At 36.1% G+C, this 23,789-nt stretch overlaps 1 non-coding gene across 1 annotated transcript; it reads left to right on the top strand.

Annotated features, from left to right (window-relative positions):
- The first annotated feature begins 17,993 nt into the window (after positions 1–17,993).
- LOC124886822 lies at positions 17,994–18,099 on the top strand. The gene has a single exon (XR_007044229.1). It is a non-coding gene; the product is annotated as a small nucleolar RNA R71 (small nucleolar RNA).
- Positions 18,100–23,789: the final 5,690 nt, after the last annotated feature.

Genomic DNA, 23,789 nt, shown 5'->3' with positions numbered 1-23,789 from the left:
GATCGAAACTTGACACACAACATTCAATGATCTAAGAATACACCTTATACTATATAAATTGAATAAATCATAAGAACCAGGGCATAACTTTAAATTTGAGGGACTTATAACACACTAGAAGGCTCCTCTCAAGTTGCTTTGTAACTTTTGAAACTTTTAGTAGCAAATGTAAGAGCATTATCTGGAGAGGAACTGTAACTTGTTGATCCTGCTGTCTCAAGAATAATACATAGATAAGGAAGTATAGATTTACATTATGATTTTTGAGGAGTAATCTGAAAGCACATCTGACTTGGGCTTAGTGCACGACTTTTATCAACATGAATAAAACACTTCAATCTTTGAAACTCAAAAACACTGATGGGATATTTTTCTAGCTCCTTACAAGAACATAACTATCTGTAAAAATTTAAGCTTCACTATTTCTAATACCTTGAAAATAAGGCAAAGATGGCATGAATAAAATGAGATGAGAATCTGTATAAATTTTCTTAGAGAACCTTTCAATAGCACGATCTAAGACTTGAAAGAATGGAGACATTTTCTAAATGCCCTGTAGCCTCTCGAAGAAAAGTACAGACGCCTCCATACCGTTTCGCAAGACTCTACTAGACATGGCTTCATAGACATCCTAGGACACTTGAACTCTGTGCTCTGATACCAAGTTTGTAGCACCCTGAAATTGGATCCCAAGACGTCACACGGTGCTTAGGGTCACAAGTGACCCCAAGCTAACCTTTCTACTGGCATAACTCATAAGCAACTGAATAAAAGTAAAAATCTATACAAATTTGTGGAAAATAACTCTTTTTTGAATATGATAGATACAAAATTGAATCTACAAGATTACAACTCTGCTTTTTCAACCAAAAATGAAATGAAATACATCAACTTGCACTGACTGTCTGTGAACCCTCTACTAGTACTGACTATAGGTAGCCGGGTCATGACTCCCGACTATCTCAACTCAATACGGCCGAATAAAGAAAATACAACACTTCTCAAACTGTATAACTAACTCAAGCCCTTCAATCAAAAGGACTCATCACCTACTGACTGGATGCCGCGAACTAACTGGATCTGAAGATGTACACTATACCTTATACCTACATTACGAGAAAATATAGCCCAACACACGGGGTGTATGTGGGTCAGTACCATGAAAATGTACCAAGAATATAGGGGTGCAATGTATATATAAAATAATATCTTAATATCACCACAGTTTATAAAACTATGCATGCTGATATAAATAACTCACTATGCTTGAATTAAATCATCAACGTCATGGATAAATAATACATGTAAAGTAAGACAAGTGACTCATTACAATAAGTTCTCAATTCACTTTCCTCTCGATTTCAGTCGTAAAGTAATCAAGTCTCAAAATAGCTCTCTTTAGAGCATACATTTCAATCTTTTAGAAATAAGTAACTTTCTCAGAAATCATAGTTTTCAAACCATACACACTTCTCTTAGATATAGTAGAGAAACACTATGGGAGTTTCTCATAACTGACATAAACCATGTGAGCTATATGGATTCCAACATTCTACCCACATTGGGGAGAGTCTCCTTATTCCTTTCCATCAAAGTAGGACCTTAAATTATCAATCTAAACACTAGTGATCACTATGAAAATCATCCTTAATTCTAGCTCATACGGGGGCACGTTGTTCTAGGAAAGTACCAAACTGCTATACCTCCCGCTCGATGCTAAAGACTATTTCCGAACATAGCTCAGATCTTTTCAAAAGAAAATCCACCATAAAACAGTTCAACAATTCACAACGGGAGCTATCATGCAATCCCTTTCATAATGAATCAATAAAAGTGGATTTCTTTTCTCATCTCGGGTTCAAAATCAACCTCTTTTTACAACCGAAAGGTCAAAGCTTCTTTATCTTTTCAAATCATTCAAATTCAAGGTATTTATAACACATGTTTTCTCAAAAACAACAAGATCAAATAGAGTTTAAAACCCATGTCTCAATATAACATTAAAACTTATCAAGATTCAAGCTGTACATCATAAACACATATAAATTTCTTCAAAATCTGGAAATTTCAGCTTAAGCACAAAATATCATTGTTCTCAATAATTCCACTTCTAAGATATCAAAAATATCATAATCTCATGAGAATCAATATAGGATGTAAATTCATGCTTCAAATTCATAATAAAACATATAAAATCCATAACTTCATAAAAGAAAAACATTTTTGGACACAAGAACGAAAGGGTGTTCTTGTTGAAAATCCCTACATACCTTGAAATTGAAGCTTTGAATGAACTCTTAACTTTGGATTGCTATTCTTGAGATTAATAGATGCTTTTTGTAGCCCTTGAAATGAGGAATTCAAATCTTAATGAATTATTGAACAACTACGGTTAAATCTTGAGATATCTTGATCATTAGGTTGAAACCCTTAAGAGTGTTCTTGACCAATTTTTGATGAAAGTGAAAGGATTTTGGATAATTGGGGTTAAATCCTATGTTACAAACATACATAGGGGTGTTTTTGGCACTTGGAAGTGAGGTATGGTGCACACAACCCATGGCAGACCTTAAGGTGTGCATCACACACCTTATGGAAGAACTGTAAGTCTGCCTCGCACTCCCAATCGCACACATTTGGTTAGGCGGCATATTGCCCATCGCACACCCTTACTTTCTCTTACAAAAATGGGCATAACTTTTTGCTCGGGTATTGGATTAAGGCAAAATTAGTATCATTGAAAAGATAATTCAATTATCTACAATGTGATAGGTCTTGAAATAAAAAACTCCTTGTATATTAAGAGATATACACGTTTGAAGTTAATCCTTGTAGAATCGAATGTCAAACTTTGGACGAATCAATTGACCTTGGCTCAACTTTGTTCTAGGTCATTGCTATGAACATTTTTCACCTCTAATCTACTCCATAGACTAGTATAATGATCATGAAACTTTTATTCACATTATAATAACTTGTATTAGCACTTAGACACAAAGGAATGACGGTTAGAATTCTAGTATGAGAATACGGGGTATTATAATATTGGCTAGGGATGCTAGACAATTGAGCTCTAGAGTTATTCCTGTGGTTAAGGTCCAGTGGAGGCATTGACCTATAGATAAGGCTACTTGGGTGGTCGAGTCGGATATAAGTAGTTCTTATCCCCTATTTTTTGTTGATTCAAGTATTTTCCTTTCCTTTAGTTCAATGACAAACTAGATTTTTAGTGGTGGATGATGTAACGACTCAAATTTTGATGAATTATATGAAATGTGTGTTTCTGGGTGATTTGACCATTTTACCCTTCCCGGGTTATGTTGGGGTGTTTTTGGAATGAGGGGATAATTTGCATGATTCCCTATGTATTTTGGGATATTTAATGCGATATTGTGGTTTTTGGTGGCTTTGAAAGCTTTATAGTTGAATTTAGTCAACATCTTTTGATCGATGCGTCGGATGTCAAAATGGAATAGGCCAGTAGATCTAAAACATTAATTTTGGGGTGGTAACATGGTTGGTGTGGTCTTATGGCTTTTAAATCTCATTTCGACCCTCAGTTTGGAAAGTTATGATTTGGGGTCTTGGGGATCAACTCTATAAAAATGACGTTTTTTCAAAATTCTGATATTGCCATTGTGTCCGAAGCATCGAATTTGATAGGGTAGCATAGTTTGTTTGCATTCATGAGATTTTGAGTAAATCCTGAGGGGCCCACAAATACTTAAAATTTCACTATGTCCCGTAAAGGTTCACCTGCAATCGCGATTGGGCATACAGGCTAAGTGCCTCAATTATGACACCTTGTCTGCAATCTTGATGCCCGGGTATATCATACCTATGTTTCGCTATTTTTCACCATCTTTGAGCCTTGGAGCTTAGGTTTTCACAATTTTGAGTAACTTTCTCCACTTCTAAGCTTGTGTAATCTCTATAACGCCCACTTCAATTATTTTCTTTAATCTTTATCATTTATTCCTTATTTTAAACCTAGTTAAAAGTGTGAAATTTGGAGACTTTGTCTCGTAAGGCCTAAAACTATAATTCTCCAATTTAAACCCTAATCTCTACCAGTTTTCACTTGGGTGTATCTCTAATCCCGCAATTATCCGTTTTCCCTTAATTTCATCTTCAAAACAACTACAATTCTTGATTTAAAATGGATTTTAGGGATTTCTACCCGTTTAAACTTGAAAATAGGTTTTCTTTGAGTTGAACCTCATTTTTAACTTGTTCTCACTTGGGTATTTAGATGCAGACTACTAAAAATCTAGGGACCATATTTTTGAAATAAAATTACAAATTTGCCTTTCCTTTTTGAAAACATATTTTGGAGGTCCGTTTTGACCTCGACTTGAAACTTGGCAGTATGGATATATTTGACTTTGTTTTAATGCTTAGATTCCATATTTCCATATTTTAGTTGATTTTGAGACTATTCATAGGGGTGAGGCATTGGGAATAAAGGCTTTTGTTCCAATTTTTGACATTTGAGGTAGGTTATGGCTTAACTACTTTTAGACTGGGCTGGGTAGTTAATTTTGATATAAAAGCATGTTAAGGGTGTGGGAACTAATCATGAAAAATAATGGCTATCTCATTGGGTTGTGCTCATGTGGGGGCCTATATGTGATGTATTTGATGGTTTTGGGATATTATGTACTATGTGCGACCATGCGGTGTCCTATGTGATGTTGATAGTCTATATGCATGAAAATAATTGTATCTTATTTGATGGAATGCCTATTGGAGTACCAAATGTGTATTGGATATTTTCATACTTTATTGGCATATGAATGATGTTGGTTTTCATGGATGGTTGGAAATATTGAATGGATATTTGGTTTACTTGGTTGGTATATTGGTTGGATATAGAAATACTCATTGTGATTGGTTGTGAGCATTACATACTCATATCATATACATTCAAGAAATATTGGTGCAACTATAGAAATACTTGAAACATTGAGAAAATACTATATTTTTCTGACAGAAAATATGACATCTTATAAAAACCCTCTCTGAGGGATGTGTCGGGGAGGAGTTATGGATAAGGATTGTATACTGGTTGTAGAACCCTCCATGGGTTCTATATCATAAATTTTTTGCTCTGTAAGTGTATATGAAGGTTGTGTGATAATCTGTGCAACGACCTCATACATTCCATCATCATCATTTTTATTGTATTTACTTTATTATGCTTGAAATATGATTGTATTTCTATCTTGACTTGTTACCTATCCATTTTGTATATCTTACTTGTACTTGATGTTCTTTTATATGTTTTCCTTCTATGCTCTACTTGTATGTGATATAATGTATACTTGTGGTCCTTGTTGGTGTTTGTTGCAATATATGTGAGTATTGTAGAACTGTTAGTGCAAGCGGTGTGGGTTAACGTTATGGGACATTTTCTGATTGCAGGTGACATTTTCTTAGTGTGTATTTTGTATTTTTATGGTCTTACTTTGCTCAGTCGGCCTATGACACCTACTGAGTACAAGTGGACCTTACTCACTCCAACTGTGCCATTTCAATACAGATCCTAGTTTGGGAACGCCTCATGTTGATTTATTCGTGCAATATTTGGAACTTTACGAGGTAGCGATGGATTTCATATATACGGAGTCAACTACTACCTCTTCTTATTAGACTATGTCATGCATGTGATAATTTAAGTAATATAGTGATTTACACAATCTGATATCATTCCCACGAGGACTAAGCAACTAAAAATTTAACCATCTTTTAGTTTTAGACAATGAGTATTAAGTGTTGTAAAGTATCAAGATAATTTTGAACTTGGGAATAAAAATATAAATTAATTAATTAGAAACAACAATTTAAGACTAAAGCAAAGCAAGCAACGGTTTTAAACAATAATGATAAGAATTCTAGGGTTGAGGCTTCTCAAACAATAATACAAATCTCTATTCTTATAGTAATATATTTGGTTATCGGGTTGTTGGTTCGCAACGTTTAGGTAACGATATTGATCTCCCATCCTAAAATCTTTTTCAATTGAATATTTTAGCTATAACTCCCACAGAGATTCAACAATTCTTCTAGATTCATTAAGTAATCTTCTTGCAATTGAACCAAACAAGGCTTCTAGGTATATCCCTATCTTAGATGCTAATTCAAACCCCTTATTTTATAAAAGGATAAGAACCTTGCTCTTTAATTTCCTTGTTCTAATCTATGATTCTCCTCCCGGATTTACACAGAAATATAAATTTATTCTAATGGCGGCCAAGCATTAAATAGTAAGCTTAAAAAATTAAGAACAACCCAGGTGATAATCCAAAAAGAAACTACTACCTGAACCTCAGAACAGGGATATTTAGCCACTTATGTTTCAATTAAATATCAAAAACAAGTAATTAATCATACCCAAAATTAGTCTTCAGGTTAAGAAGTTCAAAAGAAATAATAAGAAACCTAAAAAGAAGAATTCTATGCTTTTCCGCCTCTGTTATGCTAGCCAAAAGTCCTTGAAATTGTACTTATGTATTCCTTTTCACCAGGTATGAAGGATGATGCGATGCGACATTAATCACGTTGCCACAATCAACGCATCACGTCAACATTGCATTCCCACAGTGGAATTCATCTTTAAAAATCAGACTAAGTCAAGTTATTTACCATACGATGCGACGCATTTACATCGCGTTGTGTCACATGAATTTACTCCTCAAAATTTGTCTAAGTGTTAAAACTTTAAGCATCGACGCGACGCGTTGACATTGTGTCGATGCACTGGAGGTTTGTGGAAGAAAAAATTTTTAAGTCACAGAACTTTAGCATCGATGCGATGCGTTGACATCGCGTCGATGCACTGGAAATTATTCTTTAAATTTTGGCTAAGGCATGCATATTGCCAGTCGACGCGACGCATTGAGATAGCGTCGCGTCACTGGAATTTTCTCTAGTTCCTTTCTTTCTTTTTTTCAATCCTTAGCTCTTTTCTTTTCTCCTTACTCTCGTGCATCTCCATATATTTTTGACTTTGATCCACATGGTCTTTCCGCATCTTCATGATGTGTATCCAATTTTCTTCCAAATCTATGGAAAATTTACCCTATATCTCTAATCACATCGGTTAGCCACGAAACACAATTTAACTCACAATTTAATATAATTAGCACAATTTTTATTCTCAAAACAATTCCAAATATGGGTAAATAGCAGTGTTTGGACATATAAATACTCCCAATATCACCACCTCACACTTAAAACCTTGTTCGTCCTCGAACAATTTCAAGCAGCACCATCATCAAACATTCTAATCACAACCTAAGAGTCATGCTAGTGTTGGGCACATGAACACTTTATTTCACACTTCATCATCCTAACAGGGACATTCAATTCGTTGGCAAACTTAATATAAGAACGAAATCAGGCAACTCAATAAGTAATCCGGACTTTCATCTACATGCAGCCTCACAATAAGAAAATTTTTCCCATATCTCTCACAATTTTTTCACTATTTATCATTAGGGGAATATCAATTTCCAGTCACTTGCTCTCACAAAGAATTCATACATAATGCGTAATGAACCATTGGCTTGCCCTTAGTGTATTACTCCACTAATAGTCGGATGTTGAATTGGAGGATCAAATAGGTCTTTTTATGGTTGTAATGCAGGCTAAGGGACAGGTAGAAACTATTTAAGAAATAGTAACTAATCTCCCTAAGTACTTTAATATATAACCACATTCAATCAAAATCATATTTTGTCAACCCAACTTTTCCTTTCATTATCTTTACACATCCATTGTTTCACCCAAATCTTTCTAAGAATATTAACACACTACAGTAGGAGTATTTTTCTTTTTACATCAAAATTTAAATTTCACCTTTTCTTCAAATCTCAATTCTCGTTACGCATCCCTATAGTAGCCACCCTTAACCTAAGAAATTCGCCTTAGTTGAGGTGCACATTGTTCTTAAGGGACCAGGGCCAAAACAGGTTCATTATAATGCAATAACCGGGTAACAATAACTGAAATTTTCATCACATATTATTTTCTAACTCCTAACCGTCATAATTAAATGCACAAATTACTTCTCTAGAGCTTCACTTTCACATTTTTCTTTCTTTGTACTTCACATTCCCCCTTATACATTATTTGTATTAAAGAGCTTAAGAACTATGGATCAAATTAAGGTCTATCAAAGAAAGAATTCGGCTACATATGAGGCTACCAAAGATATCAGGCTATAGGCTCAACGGGGCTTAACTAAGGTCATGTATAAGGGTAGGTAAATAAAGTCTTTATAGTTCGGTTAACAAAGTAATGCGTAAATCATTTCCTACACCTAACACCCTTTATTTCACTTTGTAAACACACCGGGCAAGTTCTAGTCATTCCTATACATGTGGAATATAAACAAATACTTACTTAGTGAATGCTAAGAATCAAGTCGGATCCTTGCGGGTTCCAATATTGTACTTTATCAAATTCAACATTAAGCCAATCAAACCAACTACACTTGTTGGGACTTACATTTAAAAACATCTCTTTTTGCTTCAACACAATTTCATTTATAATCAAATTAAAACATTTTACCTAACACAACACATTTTTCAAAGGTAGAGATCAGGGTCCTATTATTTTCTTAGCTTGCCAAAAAGGGCACACATAATACTCCTAATTTGAAAATTTACCACAAAGAGTGAAAATAAAATACTGTAAATAAAGCAAATACTTTTAAACTAAATTTGCTAAAAAGGGCAATATTGTCAACTTACAACCCAAAAAACATAAAAATAGAAATAAAAATTATTCATCCAACACAGTTGAAAACTAGCATTGTTCAGATAAATGAAAGAGATAAAGATGAAGAAGATTAATGCCCAACTACCCCATACTTAAATAGAGCACTATCCCATTGCTAACTATAAGCATAAGGCAGGGTGGCATCGTACTCCCTACTCAGTCGAATGTCACCATGGCCATCACGTCATCAACGTCAGCATCATCATCATCACTAAATTTTTCACCTGAGTCACCATCATCAGACTGCTCCTCTTCCTCGAACTCATCATCAGAATAAGCCATGATCCTCTCCTCATCTGTGGGGACGTCATCATCAATGGGCTTGTCAAAGTTAGAGCCAATGCGCAGCAAAGTCCTAGCATAAAGTCCTAGTGGGTAGTCAAGCTCCACCACACGAATATCCTATTGGGTGGCTAGACACCCCCCCCCCATTCCTCAACTGCAGCATAGTTAGCCCATACATATGGGTTGTGATCTTATCAGTGCGAGAATTACACTCAGGCATAGTCAAATTTACACCATGAGAAGCTGGTCCTTTAGTGTAAGAAATATCAAGTGGCATGTCACCAACAAGCGGTATATAATCTGTCTCCTCCTCTGTCACACCTTGTTGCCTCAAAAATCTGGTAACCATCCCACTAAACCCATATATCCGACCCTCTAAGAATCGGGCCTTCCTCATCGCCAAAAAAATAATGGCACCTACATTTACATCGACATCATCACGCATCAAAGCATAAATATGACACACCCTATCACGAGTCACCTCTACCATATATGTCCCATGAACAAGACAGGCATTAATGATTCTATCCCATAAATGTGCCTCCTTGTTCAAGTGATTGAATGGAAGTGAAACATGCATACCTCCTTCTTAAAGGTGAATCCACCTTGCCATAGATTGAGTGCCACACAAAAGATAACAAATATACTGATAAGGTGGATCAATGATCATTGACTTTAATGGCTCTGGATCCACATAGGGTGTACCTAACAGCTCATTAACAGTGTTTGCAGTAAAAGTTATCACATGACCACGTACCTCAACCTCAGGATCTTTCGGGTTCCAGTTTGCATAAAATTCCTGCACCAGGCTCAAGTTGCATACACCCGGCTGCTCAAAGAGAAAACTCATGTGTTGGGCCTCTATATTTCTCACCATAGAGGGATTTTCCTTCATCAAACTTACCCTGTTGATAAATTGATCGACTGAATATTTTGATTCTTTTTGCTGAGAGTACCACTTTTGTCCTTCCACAACCACAACCTTATTTCTAAACTTCTTTTGACCCCTAGGAATATGTGGGGCTGTAAGTACCCAGTCAGCATCACGGCTCCTCTTCTGACTGGGCTTAGATGGTCCAGCTGCATTTTTCCCTTTGCTTCTTTGTTGGTGGCTACTCGACATTGTACCTTTGAATTAAAGATAAATGAAAGATGTGAGTTTTCAAAATGGAGGATTTTTTGTACAGCGGTGGTGCTTTAGGTTAGGGTAAATGGGTGAATAGGTTAAAGTCATATATATAGAGCTCACCCAGAATTGAACAGTCAATGCGAAGCGTCATGTATCACATTGCAGAATCAAAGCGACACATCATGTTTGTGTCGCTTCTCTAGAAGTAGCATTAAAAAATTATTCTAAGTAATGCCTGCATTCCAACCAATGCGGCGTGAGGCTTACAGCATTGATAGGACTGACGTAATGCATTAGAATCACGTCGGTTTACTGGAAATAGCTTTAGAAAATTTTTCTAAGTATGGAATTTATGCACCTCGACGCGATGTACCAAGATAGCGTCGATTCACTGGAAATTTTCTCCAAAAATTTTCTAAGGATAAATTTCCCATATTTTAATGCATCTTTTCTTACCCCTTACCTTTTTCTTACTATGTATCACCTATTTACTTACTTAAAGGCCCATGTTCATCACCTTCTCATCTTCTCTTTCTCTACCAAGGTTATTATTTCTATTATATAATATTTGTCGGTTGCCTCCCATAAAGTGCCTTATTTTACGTCGTGGGTTGACTTAGCTCAGTTCTACCCCTCAGCAAATGTGATGGACTCCTTGTGCTTATTCGGATGATCAGCCCAATAATGTTTTACATACTGTCCATTCATATGGAACTTCTCCGTGTTTATTTTTATTCCACAATTCTACAGCTCTATGAGGTGTATTCACACCACCTTAAAAGGTCCAGACCATTTCGATCGCAATTTACCCGGAAAAAACTTAAGCCTTGAATTGAACAATAAAATAACTTATCCAGGTTTAAATACTGTTCTTGAATTTGTTTATCATATCATCTCTTGGTCTTCTCCTTGTATAGTTTGGCATTTTCGTAGGCATGAAGCCTAAACTCATCAAGCTTATTCAGTTGCAGTAACCGTTTCTCCTCCATAGCAGTCATCTCAAGATTCTATTTTTTTTCACAGCCCAATATGTTTGATGTTCCAGCTCCACAGGCAAATGGCATGCTTTACCCTAAACCAAGAGATATGGGTACATCCCAATGGGCGTCTTGTATGCTATTCTGCAAGCCTAAAGTGCATCATCTAACTTCTCAGCTTAATCTTTTCTTTACCCATTCACAGTCTTCTGGAGTATCTTCTTAATCTCTCAGTTGGACACCTCAACTTGTCCACTAGTTTGGGAATGGTATGCATTAGCAACCTTATACCTAACACCATATTTATCAAGAATGTTTTTGTAAGACCCCACAAAGTTCCCTAGGAGTTTGAGCCTTGAGCGTGTCAAGTGAAGTGTAATTCCGACCCTACAAGATTAAAATGATACTTCCCAAGTTATTAGCATTTTAATCTTATTGAATTTTCTTGAAAATAACTTCCAATAGTGTAGAGAATTGAATTAACTTTCCAATGATACCAATTTCGTCCAAATCGGGCATTGGGGTGGGAAGTTATGGCCATTTTACCGAGAGTTATTGGAACTACCAAGGTGTGACAGACAAGTTGATGGACCGTTGAGTGTATGCCGGATCGTCGCCTGGACCATCACAACCAAGGCAGTAACTCCCTTTTCTGGCCCATGTGCGACGGCTAGGATGACAGACCGTCAAGACTGAGATGGACCATCACTGAGACCGTCATCGCTGAGGCAGTGTGGCCTCATCCTGGCCAACTGCGACCGATGATCCGATGGACCATCAATTTTCCAACAGACCATCGTTGAGACCATTACATTGAGGTAGTGTGTTCTTTTTCTAACCGACGTGCAACGGATGATCCGACGGACCATCAGGCTAGCAATAGACAATCGCTTCGACCATCGCAGCCCCCATTCAGTATTTCAAGTCATTTTTTAAAAAAGGACTTTTCGGTATTTTTGACTTTTTTATCAACCAGATATATTACAAACTAAGAAAATAACTTCATTCATCATCCAAAACATAAGAGATCTAGGATTTCTCCCTCAAGATCAAATCTAAAATCCTTCTCCAAGAAATTCAAGAACTCACCATAGATTCTACAAATTGAGTTGAGATTTAAGTTCCCCAATTTCAAGGGTTTCATGAACCCTCTCTCAAGATTAAGAAGAAGATTTTGAAGCAAGCTTGTTCATCCAATTTCATAATCTAAGGTATGTGGGGTTTTGAACAAGGGTGATCCCTTTACCCTTGTGCCCAAAGGCTTATTTAAATTATATTTTTTTGTAATCTATTAGATTTTACATGTTATTGAATTAGGGTTTTTCACCCATTGATATTGATTGCAATATCTTGATATTTCCCTTGAATTGAAAGTCAAATAGCATAATTTTGCATGTTTTCTTAAGAAATTGAAGCTGGGTTTATACCCTATGTTGTTACTCCTTGAGAATTTAAGAGTTTGAATGTTCTAGAAATTGAAGTCTATGAGTCTGAAAATATTTTGAGGCAAATTGTTGTAACTTCTAGATTTCTACATGAATTATGAATCTATATGCTATCTATTATGCATTATGATGAGTTTTAACTTGAGATTGAATTATGGGTCATTAACCCCTACTTGAGACTTACAATTTTATGAACTATTGTACTATAAGCACCTATGATTTGAGTATTTTAAGATTATTGAGAAATTTTTTAACCTAATGGTCATAGAGTTTAAAAATCCACTCTACCACATGAGATTATATATTTGATTTTTGGGTTATTATGAACCAAGAGATTATTTTGAAAGTTGATTTCCATGAGATGAGCGAGATAAACTAAAGGGAGTAGTATTTAGCACCTAGTTGGGTAAGTTACCATGATTTCTTACCCCAAAACTACGTGCCTTTATAGGCTTGAGATTTTGGGCCTGAGGCCAAGATGATTGGGCCCGAGGCCGAGATAAGTGATAACTGAGTTGAGTTTATACTCCTTGGCAAGAGTATGATGCCTCTCCCCAACGTGAGGTTTCTTCTTTAGGAGGAGAAGACGTTGGACTCCATGTAGCTTTCATGTTTTATGTCGGTTAAGAGAACTTCCCTAAACTAAAGTATTTTCCATTGAGATAGAATATTTTCTCTAAAGCTTTGAGATGAGATATTTTCTAAAGTGAACAAATTGCTTTTGAGTATTTTCCAAAGAAGGAAGTAGTTTTCTCTACTAATAAGAGTTGATCATCAGTTTTTAAACCAAAGTCATATGATTCCGAGTTCCAAGTGTTTGAGTTCAAAAGAGTTATAAGTTCTTGAGTAATAAAGAAGTTTTACTCTCCATGAGATATATGCATGAGTTGAAACTATTGTTTAAATCTTCCTTCATTCTATGAGTAATGAGAATAAGAGGAGAGCACAGATTTTAAAGCAAAGTATAATGACCCACGAGATTTGTGTTATATGCTTTATTCTACATGATTTATGATCCTTACATTTTAGACTTATTCAACCTATGTGAGTCATTCCTATTTGCATTCATGATTTTATTAAAGAGTATTGATAGTGTTTTATGTAAATAAATACACCCCCATATACTCAATACATTCCCAAGTGTTTATCCACATATACGTCTATGTGCTATATTGTCTTATGATGTAGGTTCAGGTGCTCAGTCCCATCTTCGCCAGTGATTCTCGAGTACCTTCATCTACATTTCTATAGTGGTGAGTCCTCATGATTCGATGACCTATCTTCAGACATTTTAGTATTCGAGTGTTTATGTTATTACTTTTATTTCAGTTTGAGTTAGTTGGGGACCTGTCCCAACGGCTCTCGAGTTCATGGAGTAGCAAAGGCTTTGTCAGACTAGTTATCAAACTGTAGTTGTGTTGAGAATTCGAATATTGTGATCATTTGGAGTGAGTATTACCTTCGTATTTCCTTTCATTTGATATGACAGTGCCAGTGTTTTGTATATTTATTATTGAATGATTTATTATAAGAAGTGATAGGCTCAAAGGGTTAGCTTGGGGCTACTTGTAGCCCTAAGCACCGTGTAACGTCCCGGGAGGTGATTTTGGGTCGTTACAATTTTTGAACCAAGTGTTAATAAAGTGCATACCTCCATCACTAATTATTGCTCTAGGTGTACCAAATCTGGTAAATATGTTCTTCTTCAAAATTTCAGCACCACCCTTGCATCATTAGTCAGACTAGCCACAACTTCCACCTATACAGAGACGTAGTCAACCACTACAAAAATGTACAGATTGCCTTTTAAAGGTGGGAATGGTCCCATGAAATCGATCCCCCAAACATCAAAGACTTCGACTTCTAAAATATTGTTGAGGGGCATATCATGACCCCTAGATATAGTACCCAACATTTGACATTGATCATAATTTTTCACAAAAGCAATTGCGTCCCTAAATAATGTAGGCCAGAGAAAACCTGATTACGATACTTTTCTAGCAGTCCTCTCACCCCTGTGGTGTCCACTATAAGGAGATGAGTGGCAATCTTTAAGTACCTTTGAAAATTCAGCCTCTGGTATACACCTATGAATAACTCCATCTGGACCCTGCTTAAAGAGATATAGTTCATCCCAAATATAGGCACGTGAATCATGGAGCAATTTCTTCATTTATTGTGTGGTGGCATCAGGAGGGTACACCTCACGAGCTATCAAATTCACAATATCAACATACCATGGCAACTCAAATGTATCTAAAGACAACAACTTTTCATTAGGAAACTCTTCCTTAATACTAAGAGAGTCATCAACAATATGGTTTAGACTTTCCATCGGTGACAAGTAGTCAGCAACTTGATTTTCAGCTTCTTTCGTATCTCGCACCTCAAGATCAAATTCTTGGAGTAGCAAAATCCACCTAATTAGTCGAGGCTTTAAATCCTTATTGTTCATAATATACTTAATGGCAGTATAATCAGTATTAACAATGACCTTAGTGCCAACTAAGTAAGATCTAAAATTTTCAAATGCGTACACCACTGCCAGTATCTCTTTCTCTGTAACTGTATCATTAACTTGAGCATTATTCAATACTTTGCTAGCATATTAGATCGAGGAAAATACCTTATCTCTTCTCTGACCCAAAACCACTCCCACAATAACGCTACTAGGATCACACATCAGCTCAAATGGTAACTCCCAATCTGGTGAGATCAGAATTGGTGCTTCAGTCAACTTCTTCTTTAGTTTTTCAAAGGGTTCTAGGAAATCATCCCTGGACTCGAATTTGGCTTCATTCTCCAATCATTTACACATAGGGCTTGCAATTCTTGAGAAATCTTAAATGGACCGCCTATAGAAACCTGCATGTCCTAGAAAAATCCGTACTCCTTTGACTGTGACTGGATGCGGCAATTTTTCAATCACTTCTACCTTCGCCTTATCTACCTCGAATCCTTTACATGACACTTTATGGACTAGGAAAATTCCTTCCTTAACCATAAAGTTGCATTTTTCCTAATTTAGCACCAAGTTTGTCTCTTCGCATCGAGCTTGAACTTTGTTAAGATTTTGCAAGCACTTTTCAAAATAATTACCATACCCAGAGAAATCATCCATGAATACCTCCTCAAATTATTCAACCATGTCATAGAATGTAGCCATCATACATCTCTAAAATCTAGCAGGTGCATTGCATAAGTTGAAGGTCATGCGTCTGAACATGTATGTGCCATAGGGAAAAGTGAAAGTGGTATTTTCCTGGTCTTCCACTGCTATGATTATCTGATTATAGCTGGAGTACCCATCCAGAAAACAATAATACTCTTGTCCCACCAATCTATCGAGCATTTCGTCAATGTAAGGAATCGGATAGTGATCTTTATGAGTTGCTTCATTCAACATCCGATAATCAATACATATTCTCCAACTGGTCACCATACGTGTAGGGATCAACTCATTATCATATGATAACCCTATAGACAAAACAACAGGCAAAGTATCTTGATCACCAAGAAAAACATATTGTAAATGCAGAGGAAGAACCTTAAGCTCCAAGTTAGGAGCTTCTTCAACTGAGGGCTTAGGCGATGGACCAATTGGCCTATTCAATGGTTCGATGGGCACTTTCTTCATCTAAACCACTACCAAATTCATAACCTAGACTAATTCCAATGCTTTCATATCTCGATAAAGATCATAACCCATCAAAGCTAGCTCTAATGGATCATCAGACTACAGCAAATGCCAATCCAAACCAAGATCAATAACCGATATAGATGACAACTCCTTATATATAGCTGGCAGTTTCAACGCCTTGTACACATCAAAAACTTCTACTTTATCATGTGTTTGCATTGTCATTTTCTGTGCCACTACATCAATCAGTAACTGCCCTATTGCTAACAAAGGTCATCCCAAAATAAATGGAATAACAGGATCAGCCTCAAAGTAAAGAATTACAAAATCCACTAGAAATATTAAGGATCCCACTTGTACCAAAACATCCTCAATAATACCATCCGGCCTAGCAAGTAATCTATCTGTCAGCTGCAAAATAATAGAAGTGGGTTTGGGACTTCCAAGACCCATCTTCCGGTACCACGATATGGGCATAAAATTTATGCTAGCACCCAAGTCACACAATCCACGTGCATAAATAGTCTGTCCAATGGTAATCTGTAAGGTGAAACTACCCGGATCTTTAAGCTTTGTGGGCAATTTGTTTTGAATCTTGGACGTGCACTCTTATGTAAATGCAACTGTAGCATACTCGGTCAACTGATTCTTATTGGCAACTATATCCTTCAAGAACTTTTCATATTTTAGCACACTTTGCAGAATGTCAACACGGGGAAGATTCACTTGAACTTGCTTCAGAAGATCTAAGAACTTCTTATAACTCGCCTCCTCTTGATGATTCCTAGCCGTTTGAGGAAAGGATAAGGTAAGAGTCTTCTTCTCCACATGAACTTCATCACTCACCACTTTTTCCTTGACTTCCTTCTCTGTACTATCTTCAGAATTGTCCTCAGTGACTGTGGGATTTACCTACTCCTGAATTGTTTCCGTTATTTACAATCCACTCCTCATTGTAACAACATTCACCTACTTAGGATTAGCCTTTGTATCGCTAGGTAATGCTCCTTGAGGCCTTTTACTCTGTGCTCTTGAAATTTTACCCAGTTGCAACTCTAGATTTCTTGTAAGCAATTATTGACTCTTCAACTCAGCAGCAAACTGTGCCTGTTGAGTCTTTATTTCTAATGCAAACTGTGCTTGTTAAGCCATAAACTACTTCATCAATTCTTTCATATTTCTAGATTGAGTAGTCGCTTGAGTATTCTAAGCTGGCTATAAAATTTGGTTGCACTAGTCCCTTATACTAATTTGCGTTTTGCGCCTGATTTCCACCTTATCAAAAATTAGTATGGTTCCTCCAATTGGGATTATAAGTGTTACCAAAATTTTGTTATCCCTGCCGATTTGCATTCCCCCACATAGTTGACAGAATCTGAATTAGCCATGTAAGCATCAGCTACATGCTCACCACTTTCACAAACCTCATACCAAGAATTTGTCTGTTGGACTACATTTGCTGCTGCTGGTTGAATAACACACAACTTTATGTTATTAAGCTGTGTAATCATATGATTTTGCATTGCCATAATTTATTCCTGTACTATTATAAACTGATCTACCTCTAATACCCCTAGAAATTTTCTAGGAGAACTCCTTAAATCTGCATGCCAATCAGGATTCCCTTGTGAAATCCAATTCAGCAATGTGTACAATTCTTTATACGTCTTGTCAAGAGCCTGTGTCCACCTACTGCTGAATCTATGAAAGTATGCACAAGAATTTCATTGGATTGATGATACTAAGGGAAATTTATGAGCATACCCTTAAATCTCTCCCAAGCTTGGTGAGATTCTCTCCATCTTTCTATCTAAAACTCAAGATCTCACTCCTCAAGCATGCTATATTCCCAAATGGAAAGAATCAGATAAGAAACTTTTGAGCTAGATATTCTCATGAAGTGATGGAGAGTGGTGGTTCAGCATATAACCACCTTTTTTCTTCCCCCAGTTGGGAGAAAGGAAAGAGTGTAAATATAAAATAATCAGAATTCACTCCTTTAAGGATGTAAGTATCTCTAATTTCCAGGAAGGTTCGTATGTGCTACTGCGGATCTTCGTATGAAAGGCTTTGAAATTACCCCGCTGAATTCAGCAATTAAACCATATTCTGCTTCAATTCAAATAGACCTCCTGGTTCGGGCTTGAGGATACTTATCGTCATATGGTTTATGAGTGGGATTTCCACCTTATGAATAGGTCTAGTAGCTTGTTAAGCCGGAATAACTAGAAAAACAGGAATGAAAGGAGGTGGAACATTCCCTACATTTAGATCCACCGGTTCATTTCATTGTTCAACCATTCTTGACCTTTGTTGAAAGATTTGCTCTGGTTCTACAAAAGGCTCTACAAGTTGTTTATCTCTCCCAATCCTAGATTCAGCTAAACCTGCAAAAATTTAGCCGCTAATTTAGCAATTTACTAATTATATTATTCCCCGACAATGGTGCCATAAACTTATTGCGAATCGGACGTACACGCAAGTGCACGTGATCATTCAAGTAATATAGTGATTTAGACAATCAGATATCGTTCCGACGAGGACTAAGCAACTAGAAATTTAATCAACTTTTAGTTTTAGACAATGAGTATTAAGTGTTTAAAGTATCGAGATGATTTAGAACTTGAGAATAAAAATATAAAATAATTAATTAGAAATAACAGTTTAAGACTAACGCAAAGCAATCAACAGTTGTAAACAATAATAATAAGAATTCCAAGGTTGAGGCTTCTCAAACAATCAGACAAATCTCTATTCTTATAGTAATCTATTTGGTTATCGGGTTGTTGGTTTGTAAGGTTTAGGTAATGGTCTTGATCTCCCAACCTAAAATCTTTTAGCTATTGAATATTGTAGCTACAACTCCCCCAGAGATACAACAATTCTTTTAGATTCATTAAGTAATCTTCTTGCAATTCAAACCATATCCTAGATGCTAATTCAAACCCCATATTTTATAAAAGGATAAGAACCTTGCTCCTTAATTTCCTTGTTCTAATCTATGATTATCCTCCCTGATTCATATAGAAATATAAATTTATTCTAATGGCGGCCAAGCATTGAAATAGTAATCTCAAAAAATTAAGAACAACCCAGGTGATAATATAAATAGAAACTACTATAAAGAATATTAAAGAGTAATCATGTTCTTGACGTCAACCCCAGAACAAGGGTATTTAGCCACTCATGTTTGAATTAAACATCAAAAACAAGTAATTAAGCATATCTAAAATTATTCTTCAGGTAAAGAAGTTCAAAATAAATAATAAGAACCCTAAAAAGAAGAATTCTATGCTTTTCTGCCGTTGCTATGCTTGCCAAAAGATCTTGAAATTGTGCTCATGTGTTCCTTTTATACTTGGGGAAATTTCACCAGGTCTAAAGGCATTACGCGATGCGTCGCTAATCGCATTTCCATAACCAATGCATTGCGTCAACATTACATTGCCACACTAGAATTCATATTTAAAAATCAGACTAAGCCAAGTTCTTTACCACACGATGCAACGCGATTCCTTAAAATTTGGCTAAGTGTAAACACTTTGAGCATCGACGCGATGCATGGCATCGCATCGATGTACTGGAAGTTGTAGAATAAGAATTTTCTAAGTCATAGAACTTATGAATCGACGCGATGCGTTGACATCACGTCGATGCACTGGAAATTGTTCTTCAAACTTCGACTAAGGCATACATATTTCCAGCCAACACGATGCATTGATATAACGCCGCGTCACTGGATTTTTTCTTCAGTTCCTTTCTTTCTTTTCATCAATCCTCATCACTTTTCTTTTCTCCTTACTCTCGTGCATCTCCATATGTTTTTTACTTTGATCCACATAGTTTTTCACATCTTCATGATGTGTATCCAATTTTATTCCAAATTCATTGAAAAATTACCCTGTATCTCTAATCACATCGATTAGCCACGAAACACAATTTAACTCACAATTCAATATAATTAGCATAATTTTATTCTCAAAAAAAATCAAAATATAGGTAAATAGCAGTGTTTGGACATATAAATATGCCCAAGATCAATATTACTATTTAGAGAAATAGTTATTCCTATGTATTGCTTTTTCTTAAGTTGTAATAGTATTTCTTACATTGTGACACCAAGTTTTGGCAGTCATGATGTTATTGTTTATGGTTCTTTCCGCTTTCATTGTATTGGTATGGTTCGATTTCTTTCTAGGAGCCTTGCCCTTGGGCTTGGAATGTTATTTTCTCTTTTGTATTAGTTTGTGTGTGCCTTGGGTTTGGAATGTTATTTAGTCTTTTGTTTCAGTTTATGTGGTGAGCTTACTTGTCAAGGTTCGTCGCGACAAGTGCCATCAGGACCCTTGGATTTTTTGGTCGTGACACCGATACTAGTGTGATAATTACCATTATATGAAAACTCAAGAAACTTGTCCCAATGACCACAAAAATCAATCACACATGCTCTCAACATGTCCTCTGGCACCTGTATCATTCTGTCTGTCTACCAACCAATTTGATAGTGAAAGGTTGTGCTAAAGGTGAGGTTGGTGATCAGCTCCTCGTGCGACCTATCCTAAAATTTAGAAGTATAATTCATGCCTCTATAAAAAATGATAGTAAGGGGAACCTCATAAAGCCTCACTATCTCATTGAAGTAGATTTTAGCTAGTTGCTTGGAGTTGTAGTCTACCTAAACTGGGATGAAGTGAGTCGATTTTATCAATTGATCCACTATTACCCAAATGGAATCATATTTTCTCAAGGTCTTAGGAAAACCCAACATGGAATCATAGCAAAATTCTCCCATTACTATTTAGGTATAGGTATTTTCTGAAGCAATCTCGCTGAACTTTAATAGTCATATTTCACCTGCTGACAGTTGAGACACTTGGACACATACTCCACTTTGTCTCTCTTCATCCAAGGCCACCAATAAAGCAGCCTTAAGTCACAGTATATTTTGGTTACACCCAGATGAATAGGATAATTCAAACCATAGGCTTAAGAAAGTATATCAGGAATCAAATCACCAACTCAAGAAACAAATATCATTCCATTAAACCACAATATTCCACCCGCATCAAGAGTGGAATAGACACCTCTCCATGCACCACCTTATTCTAGAGAGCATTCAACTTCTTGTCGTCAAAATGTTGGGACTTAGTCTGATCTAGAAATATTGACTTTATCTAGACACTAGGACATACTCTACCTCTGTCTAAAATAACAAAATCCATGCACTATGATGATAGAGTTTGAAACTCTCTAGCCAAAGGTCACCTGGACACCCTTAGAAAAGACAAATACCCATACTCATAGCCTTCTATCTCAATTTGTCTTCCATCATATTAATCTTTCTAGGATGATAAGGAATAGTCACATCTTAATATTTTATAAATCTTATCCATCTCTATTGCCTTAGATTCTAATCTCTTTGAGTAAACATATGTTGCAGTCTATTGTGGTCTGTTAAGACCTCACACTTTACACCATAAAGTTAGTACCTCCAAATCTTTAGTGTAAACACTACCTTTACCAGCTCCAAATCAAGGATTGGGTAATTCTTTTCATGAGTCTTCAATTTCCTCGAAGAATAGGTAAGGACATACTTATCCTATATTAACAAAACACCCAATCCTGAATGTGAAGCATGACAAAATACTATAAATCCTTACCCTTAATCGATAGAAAAGGTATGGGAGTTGTGGTCAATAATGTATTGTGCCTTTTAAATCTCTCCTCATAGCCATCTAACCAAAAGAAACCTTTTCAAGTACATTACAATAGACGCAACATTCTTCATAAATCTGCGGTAGTAGCTGGTTAGATCCATAAATCTCCTTACGTCAATCACTGAGCTAGGCCTAACCCAACTCTTAATTACCTCAATTTTCTAGGTATCCACTATCACCCTCTGAAACCACATGCCCCAAGAATATAACTGAAGACAACCATAACTCATACTTTGCAAATTTATTATACAACTACTTCTCTTTTAGATTCCTCAACACAATGCAAAGATAACCTACATATTTCTCCTTACTCTTGGAGTAAACAAAAATATCATCAATAAACGCAATAACAAAATAATCCAAAATGACTTAAAGATAACATTGATTAATCTCATAACAATTGGAGCCTTGGTCAACCCAAAAGACATCAGTAAAATCTCGTAATAGGCCATATCGAGTTCTAAATATTATCTTTCATATATCTTCCAGCCTAATTTTTAGCTAATGATACCTGACCGCAAGTTAACTTTGGAAAATATCATCACACCCTATAACTAGTTAAATAAATCATCTATGCAAGGCAAAGGATATTTACTCCTGAAGGTAAACTTGTTCACAGTCTATAATCAATTCACATCCTCATATCGCCATCTTTCTTCTCAACAAATAGGACTGGAGCACCCCAAGGTGAAGTACTTGGAAGAATAAATTCCTTGTCGAATAGTTCTTTCAACTGACTTTTGAGTTTCTTCAACTCTGTTGGAGCTATTTGACAGGGAGGAATAGAAATAGGGCTAGTGTTCTAATCTAACTCAGTGCAAAAATCAGTATCTCTATCTGGAGGCATACTAGGTAAATCTAAAGAAAACACTTCTCAAAATTAAAAACCCACTAAAACTGACTCTAATTAAGGGGACCCCTCACACACATCCCAGAGATGAGTTAAAAATGTTGAACAACCCTTCCTTACTAACTTCCTATCCTCAATAAATGATATAAGTTTCACTTTAGCCTTACACACTGTCTTCCACTCTAGTTCCATCCCAAGCATAGATAGAAACATTATTTTAGCATTACATATTAAGATAGCGTGATATGGAGGTAACCAGGTCAAACCCAAAATTATGTCAAAGTACAACATATTAAAAATAATCAAATCCACCCCAATTTGAAAACCCATAAATAACATAAAACAAAAACGATAGATATGGTTTACTACCACAAATTCACCTATCAGTGTAGACATATATACAAGATAGACAAGTTATCATAAACCAATATTAGACCCATAACAAGCTTGATATATACATAATAGTATGCAGATCCCAAATTAAATAAAATAGAAGCCGAATGACAAACTAAAATGATATCTATTATAACCGCATTAGAAGCCTTGGCATCAGTCTTTCCTAAGAAGGCTTGATACTGAGCACGATCAGCAGTCTGAGCTAAATCACTACCTAGCTATGCTTCTCTCTCTTCACCACTATTTCTTCAACAGACCCCATCTACCCTATGGTTGACCTCTATAATTACCTCATCCTCTTCTACCTACTGGAACTACCAAGTCTATTACTATATTTGACTATCTGCCTACCTTAATAGAAACCCCATCTTAAAATGACTAAAGTACCTTAACAATAACATCCTCTCTTGAGAGAAGGTAAATTGGTAAAATATTAAGAAGCCTTTAGATTATTATAACCTACAATTAAGAAGCGACCTTAGCTAGACCCACAAATAAAAGATGGTAATGCTAACTAAATAGGGTAGGCTGGGTAGCCCTGCTGACTGTGGCCCCTGGATTAAGAC

The sequence above is a fragment of the Capsicum annuum genome, chromosome 8 (assembly GCF_002878395.1).
Source record: "Capsicum annuum cultivar UCD-10X-F1 chromosome 8, UCD10Xv1.1, whole genome shotgun sequence".
Taxonomy (NCBI): domain Eukaryota; kingdom Viridiplantae; phylum Streptophyta; class Magnoliopsida; order Solanales; family Solanaceae; genus Capsicum; species Capsicum annuum.
The sequence above is the reverse complement of the archived record's forward strand: the minus strand, read 5'-3'. Positions and strand labels throughout refer to the sequence as shown.